The sequence below is a fragment of the Silene latifolia genome, chromosome 6 (assembly GCF_048544455.1).
Source record: "Silene latifolia isolate original U9 population chromosome 6, ASM4854445v1, whole genome shotgun sequence".
Taxonomy (NCBI): domain Eukaryota; kingdom Viridiplantae; phylum Streptophyta; class Magnoliopsida; order Caryophyllales; family Caryophyllaceae; genus Silene; species Silene latifolia.
Window position 1 is genome coordinate 121,822,966 of NC_133531.1, and position 7,943 is coordinate 121,830,908.

Consider the following 7,943-nt stretch of genomic DNA (forward strand, 5'->3'; position numbering starts at 1 on the left):
CTTCTTACCCTTGGTGTTGAATGATGTATTTGGCTTCTTCGGAGAGTGGGAGAAGGTAATTCGGTCTATGAACATTCAAGCGGCATATTTTGCTAGGCAATGTGAAGGATCTAGTTTCATTTGTCAACCACCCAAATTTGTTGTCAAGAGTATCGTTCTTGACCCATTTAAACTTTTGAACCATGGTGGGCAAATCGATAAGATGGCCTCCTTTTACCGGTGTATAAGTGTTATTCTTGTTGAAATCCCGGTTAAAATGCTTAGCCAAATAAGTAAATAATCCTCCATTGGTAATAAAGGTCGTGCCTTCTTTGCCACAATCAACATTAAGCCATCTATCAATCAATAATAGTAAAGCATTGTATGGCTTGGTGAACTCTCTCCTAATGTTCAAAGCCGACTCAAGAAAAACAAAATCAAGTTCGGTAAGATGATTTGTGCCTTTCCTAGCTATCAAAGTATTCCCAACAACCTTATGCCATACTCTTATGCCCGGATGATGGACTAAGAGAGGACGACAATCATGATAAGATGTGAATTTCTTTCTGGAAATGGCTTTCCATAGAGGAGCGGGGTCATACTTGGTAGGCTTGTTTGTAAAAGTCAGGTTATCACTACGGCCAAATATCTTACCAATTTCGTCATAAGATAAGCATCTATCAACATTTTAAAGACGAAACTCAATAATTGTTCGGGTCTCCATCTTTGTGACTTTGAAAGAGCTCAAAAACTCTAAGGTGAGGGAGGAGTAAGTCAATTCTTGCATTTCAAACAATTTACTCAATCCCATAGACTCGAAAAAGGTCTTTGTTTGCGCAAGAACACCCAATTTCGACAATGCATCTTGACAAATGAACTTAGTGGGCACGATGGTTTTCTTAACAAAGAGAATAAATTTCTTTCTATGTTTTGAGGAAGTTTGGATTTGATTTTGGTTGAGAAATTTGATTTTTGTTGATGGAGAGGATGAGGGTTTTGGGGTTTTGGGTAGTGTTTGTGTTTGAAATAATGAAAATGAATTGGAAAGGAGGGTTTAAAAGACCCGTTGAATTTTGAAAAGCAGAGGGAGACGAGCGGCTTTAGGGTCGGGACACTCGGATTCTTCAATTTCTGGGTTCAGGAAAAGACGCCTAGGGACGAGCATCTCGAAGGTAAGACGAGCGGATTCTTAAGCTGGGACGAGCGTCTTAAGCTGGGGATGCTCGGATTCCTGTCCCGGGAAAAATCCCAAAAATTTGCAATACAAAGACGAGCGTCTTTTCTCTGGGACGACCGTCCAGGCTGAGACGAGCGGATTCCTTGATTGGACGCTCGGATTCTCAGTCAGACCCAAAAAATATTTCTGCAGCTTCACAGGACGAGCGTCTTATGCTCTGGACGCTCGGGTTCTTTCCAAGACGAGCGGATTTGCCTCGGGCCGCTCGGGTTCTGCCTCTTCCACGCGGATTCAGGTCCATCCGTGAGTGCTTCGTAACCCGTGTCATTTCATTCTTCAATTCTTGTGTTCTCCATTGTGGGGGCACTACAAAGGCATGGATAGCCTAGGCAATTACTATCCCCACACTAAGGCAAAACACTACACATAAATAAACTCATAAGTCCCTCCCTCACTTCTCTCAAAATGATGAAAATCTTGATCAAGGCATAGAAATGTAAATCCAAGAATGACAAAAATGCAATACAATAATTAAAATGTGAGTTAGGGAGTTAGAATATTTACAAATGGTGGTTTATGGAGGACTCTACCAAACTCTCATCCAATGGTGAGATGTCAAGGGGGCATGTTCAAGGTGTTGTTGATGTTACTCAACACCTTGAAGAAGTAGTCGAAAGCTTGTTCATTGTCATGATAAAGATCTTCAATAGACGTTTGCACTTGTTGTTCCTCATGATGGTCTTGGGTCATAGCATTACCAATATAGGGATTGAATATCCCTTCAAACTCATCATCCCAAAGACCGCATACTTCGTCTACTTGGTCACTAAAAATGTCTTGAGTTGATGAAGACAACTCTCCTTCTTTATTTTCTTGGCCAATGAGGCCTTCCTCTTCACTTGTCATGGGTGAGCTTTTCAAGCTCTCATTGTTGCAATTTACTTGCTCTTTTGATGGAGCAGCATCCACTTTATTCTTCCATTGAAATGCCAACTTCTTCCTATCATCTTTCCGGCTATAGTGATCAACCATAAAACATGGCTCATGCAATCGGCGAGCTCTCATAGTCTTGTCAAGATTGAAAGTGATGGTTTCATCTCCCACTTCAAGGGTGAGCTCTCCATGTTTCACATCGATCACCGCTCCCGCGGTGTGCAAGAAAGATCTTCCTAAGATAATAGGAATGTTGGAGTCTTCTTCCATGTCAACAATAACGAAATCCACCGGGATGAAGAACTTGCCAATTCTTACGGGAATATCTTCCCATACCTCTAAAGGTGTCTTTGTTGATCTATCCGCCATTTGAAGCGTGATGTTGGTGCATTTGAGCTCTCCCATTCCTAGCCTCTTGCTTACCGAATATGGCATGACACTAACACTTGCCCCAAGGTCACATAAAGCTTTGTTGATCGTAGTGTCACCAATAGTGCATGGAATGGAGAAACTTCCCGGATCCTTGAGCTTTGGAGGTGAACTCCCTTGAAGAATGGCACTACTTACTTTAGTGAAAGCAATAGTCTCAAGCTTCCGGATCGATTTCTTCTTTGTAAGGATATCTTTCATATACTTTGCATAGGCCGGAACATGATTGATCAATTCTGTGAATGGAATCGAGACTTCTAAATTCTTCATAATCTCCATGAATTTTCCAAGTTGGTCATCAAACTTAGGCTTAGCTTGACGACTCGGGAATGGAAGTCTAATCATAATAGGCTCCTTCTCTTTGGCCTTTTCTTCATTCTTCTTTGAAACTTCTTGAATGGTGGGTTCTTCTTCCCTAGAGTTTTGCACAACTCTTTCCTTGTCACTAGTCTCCACAATGTCATCCTCAACTTGCTTCTTTGGCCCTTCATATCTTGTACCACTCCTCAAGTGGATGGCACTAACCGATTCATGTCTTGGGGCATTACTTTGAGGTGGTAATTGCCCCTTTTGTCTTTGAGAGCTCGAAGATGCTAATTGAGTCATTTGGGTTTCCAACATTTTTGTGTGGGCTAGGATGTTGTTGATGGTGATGTCTTTTGCTTGGCTATCTTTTTGCATTTGATTGAAAAATTCTTGTTGGTTCTTTTGCATTTGGAGGACCGCTTTTTGAACATCAAAACCTTGGTCATTTGATTGGTTGTATGGAGTTTGATTTTGGTTACCTTGGTTTTGGTTGTAAAAGGGTCTTTGATTTGGGTTTCTCATTGGAGGTGGGGTGTATGTTGTTTGAGGGTTTTGAACATTTTGGCTTTTGTATGAGAGATTTGGATGGAATTTGGTGTTTTCATTGTAATAGTTGGAATAATGGGTACCACTTTTGTATGCTTGAAAAGCATTCACTTGTTCACTTTTTCCCCTACATTCACTTTGGTCATGTCCCAAAGTGCCACAATTCTCACATATTCCACTTGGAATTAATGAAGATGCCACCATGGCATTAACATATTGCTTTGGTGATTTGGAGGCTTCTTCAAGTTTAGCCGTAGCCTTCTCAAACTTCAAGTTGATGGTATCAATATGAGCACTAAGTTGAGCACCCAATTGAGTAATAGAGTCCACTTCATGCTAACCTCCTCTAGTAGCCTTTCGAGGTCTACTATATTGTGAGTTATGGACCACCATTTCCTCAATCTTGTTTCATGTTTGATTATCGTCAACTTCGGTGAACATACCATTTGATCCCATGTTGAGAATGTTACGGGAGTCTTCATAAAGACCATTCCAAAATTGTTGTAACAAGAACCACTCGCTAAGTCCATGATGAGGACATGAGCGACAAGTTCTTCTAAATCGCTCCCAAGCTTCATACAAAGATTCTTCGTCCCTTTGTTTAAAACCCGTGATTTGGGCACTTAGCATGATGGTCTTTTCCGGAGGGTAGAACTTTTTGTAGAAAGCAAGAGCCAATTTCTTCCAAGAGTCGATACTAAGAGTGGCTTTATCAAGGCTATTTAACCATTGTTTCGCGGTACAAATCAAAGAAAAAGGAAATAAGACCCATCAAATTTGGTCTTGAGTCACTCCAGTTTGTGAAATCGCATCACAATAATCACAAAAAAGACTCCATGTGAGAATGAGGGTCTTTACTAGGCATCCCCCCAAATTGGCTTCTTTCGACTAATTGGATAAATGCGGATTTTGCAATAATATTTCCGGTTAACTGTTGTGGTGTGGGAGTACCATTGGGTAGGTTCTCCTCGGTTGGTACGGAATGTGATGAAAACTTAGGCATTGTGGGTTGATTTTGTGGTTGATTTTGTGTTGGGTTCTCCTCTCCTTCTCTTGCAAAAGGGTTGATGAACTCAATAGTATTTGGATGAATATCTACAACCTCACCAATACCTCTTAAAGTATTTCTAGCAAGTCTTCTATTGGTTGTCAAAGTTCTTTCAATTTCGTGATCAATGGGTAACACGTTACCTTGTGATCTTCTAGACATGCAAAATATCAAACAACTCGAAAATAATTAGAACAAACCTTGAGGAGTTTTACTTCCCCAAGTCAAAGAAAGACACAACTAATAACAATCAAAGAAAATCAAATCAAGTTAACACCGTCCCCGGCAACGGCGCCATTTTTGGACGGACTATTGTTTTCGGTTACTTGTCATTAGGAGCACCTAGACCAAAACAATATTTATAACTTCACAAACTACTCTACTATTAGTAAAGTGGTAAGTAAAGGTCGGATCCCAAGGGACGGGTATTGATGTAGGATTTTCGATTGCAAGTAGTGGTGTCTAAGGGTGTCACAAATTGGGTTGAGATAAGAAGATCACTAAACTAAATAACAATGTAAACAAACAAGCAAGATGATTAAAATGAGATGTAAACAATTGATTAAAAGCACTAAGGTGTCATGGGTTCATAGGGGATTCATGGGATTTGATCATATAAACATGTTTTCAACTAGATGCAAGCAATTATTGTTGTGATGGGATCGAGTTAGTGTATATCTTACAATCCCTAGGAATGTTTGGGTTCCTGAGCCGAATCGATTAGATTGTACAACACCTACAATTCGACATAATCCTCCCTATCCAACTATATGTATGGTCTAATGAGACTCGAGTTGGTTTATGTCTTACAAGTCTCATTGAAAAGATATGTGATGGGTAAAAAATGCAAGGATTCATAGGCTCGCATTTCATCAAACATAACATGTGCATAAGTTGAAATCACAACAAGCAAGCAAATTAATTATGAAAGCATATTAGATTAAGCATGAATCAATCCCCATGTTGGTTTCCCCTAATTCCCCATTAACCCTAGTTAAGAAGACTACTCACTCATTATCAAGTTTAACATGCTAACAAGGTTGTCAATCATACTAGCAAGACAAAACATGATGAATAAATGAAGATGATTAACAATAATTAAAAAGGGATTAAGAGAATTATACCTAATGATGATTCCAAAATAATAAGCAAAGAATAATAGAAGTACTTGATGAATGATGGAGGGTTGTAAATCCTCCAAATAAACCCCAAATAATATTCAATTACCCAAAATAAATGATGAACAATAGAGAAATTAGGGAAATGAGATTTGTATTAATGCTAAATTAAAAGTTGATTACAAGATTAAAATGAGATTAAGATTGCATAAGAAGAACATGATAATCTAATTAATACAATGGGGTATTTATAGTAAGGATTAGGTGCATAAATTATGGTCACTAAGGACTTAAATGACGATTAAGACCCTTAAGAAAAGTTGAGGAAACGCTCCTCTCGAAGGAGATGCTCATCTCCCTTTTGCTAGTGTTCAAGGAATATGCGCATCCCGAGTGAACTGAGGAGGAGACGGCTTGCATTGGACAGGGATCTGAGCGGCCTAAGGCATGGGACGCTCGGATTGTAGAGGGATAGGACGAGCGGACTGGCTACAGGACGCTCGGATTGTAGCCAGCCAGGACGCTCGTCCCGTGGCCAAGACGCCCGGGTAGTAGCTCAGCAAGGCTTCTTCTTCTTTTCTTCTTCCAACAATCCTTAAGGATCTTCTCATCATTGCCCACTTACTTCATTATTTACATATGCCTTCTAGTCTTTGTTGGATTTAGTGTCCTCCACAATAGTGCGTTTACATAATAAATCTCATTAAAGGAATATCATCAGATATTTAATTATTTGATCCTCGTCAGTTGATTAACGTAAATCGATAACGGTTGGCTGACTAGAGTTTGACGTTATTGTCGTGAGACGGCGGTGATCAACTGACCCCTTTCGGCCACACCTAAAGGAACGAACCCCAATTGACAACTAATTAATTATATGAGATACAATTTATTTAGTCCTTTGATTTGTAGACTAAAAGGTTAGTCGATTATTTTAGAGAGATTTCGAGTTGCGAACTCGAGGCACGGCAGTTATTATTTAATTATGCGATAATTGAGTAATAAATTTTGGAAGACGGGTTTTAGTTAATTAATTGTTAATTCACTAAAATTGTACTAATTGATTAATGTGATTAATATTAGTAGGTAAATAATATGTGTAGCGGTACACGTATATTTACGGAGTGATTTGAACGAAATTAGTTATGGAAGTATTTAAAAATGAAACGATGTTTAAAGTAAAATTTACACGTATTTGTGCGACAAATATAAGAACCGATATGGACCCGTAAATGGGCAATTGGACCGTGTAAATGAAGTTAATGGATGATTATAATCATTTCACTTTTACTTGTTTTTCTTCCATAAGTGTCATATAATCATTGTGCATGTCATAATGTTTTTAGACAAAAATTAAAAGAAGTTGACTCCTTCACTCCATCTACTCCACCCGCCACTTCCTCCTTATAACACTCCATCTTTTGTTCATTTTTCCACACTTCAATTACTTCACTTTTGCATGTGAACAAAATTTGGTCTATCTCTCTAAAAATTATTATACATCCTTTACTAAGTTGTTAGTAAACTAAAGTAAATAATTACTAAGAGTGTTAGTAATATTTACATATTATCAAGGGATTTATTCTAACTAGTTACTAGTAAATACTTGTTAGATTAATTGGGTTGAGTTCTTGGGTGCACATTGTTAGGAGATCTTCTCTTTGAAGATTTGTTAGGAGGATCATCCTTTTGTTATAAGCTCAAGAACAATCAAGGTAGGAGATCTTGATTGTGCCCATATTACCATAAAAATCTATGTAAGGAAATTGTTTTTCCTTAACTTTCATTTTTATGCTTTTATATTTGCATGCATGTTACATAGATCACAAAAATGATAAATTATGAGATAATTTAATTTTTATTAGAGAGTCTAATATGGATCTATGATCATTCAAGTGGTATCAGAGCTTAGACTTGTAATTTGCATGTTGATTTTAAACATATTAATGAATTATGAGATAATTTATAAAAACTCAAAAATTGTGTTAGAAGAGGTTTTAGCACGAAATTTTTGGGACATGCATACCTACTGATCTCAAATGATTTATGGTAAAGTTTGGTGATTTATGAAGTTATTTTGCTATTTTTAATGTTTTTTGGTAGAAAACCGAGTCAAAATGCCGTATTTTAGTTAAAAATTGACTAAAAATAGTTAAAAGTTGATTCGGTACATGGAATGTTTATGGTGTTTCATGCATGTTTTCTACTGATTGTATGCAAAAGTTTGAAGGTTGGTTTGAACTTTTGCATGTTTATTGATTTTATGAGATAAAAGTCGATAAAAGTAAAATAAATTAATCATAATTTCGAAACAATTGATTCTGCCCTTGATAAATTTATGTACATTTAAAAATATTATTTAAAAGTTAGAAATGAAATTTAAAATGTGATTTCACCTTGTTTTGAT

The 7,943-nt window shown here is 37.6% G+C and overlaps 1 non-coding gene across 1 annotated transcript; it reads left to right on the plus strand.

The window, feature by feature from the left end:
- Positions 1–3,893: 3,893 nt before the first annotated feature.
- LOC141589404 (small nucleolar RNA R71) lies at positions 3,894–4,000 on the plus strand. Its single transcript, XR_012520345.1, has one exon. It is a non-coding gene; the product is annotated as a small nucleolar RNA R71 (small nucleolar RNA).
- The last annotated feature ends 3,943 nt before the right edge of the window (positions 4,001–7,943 follow it).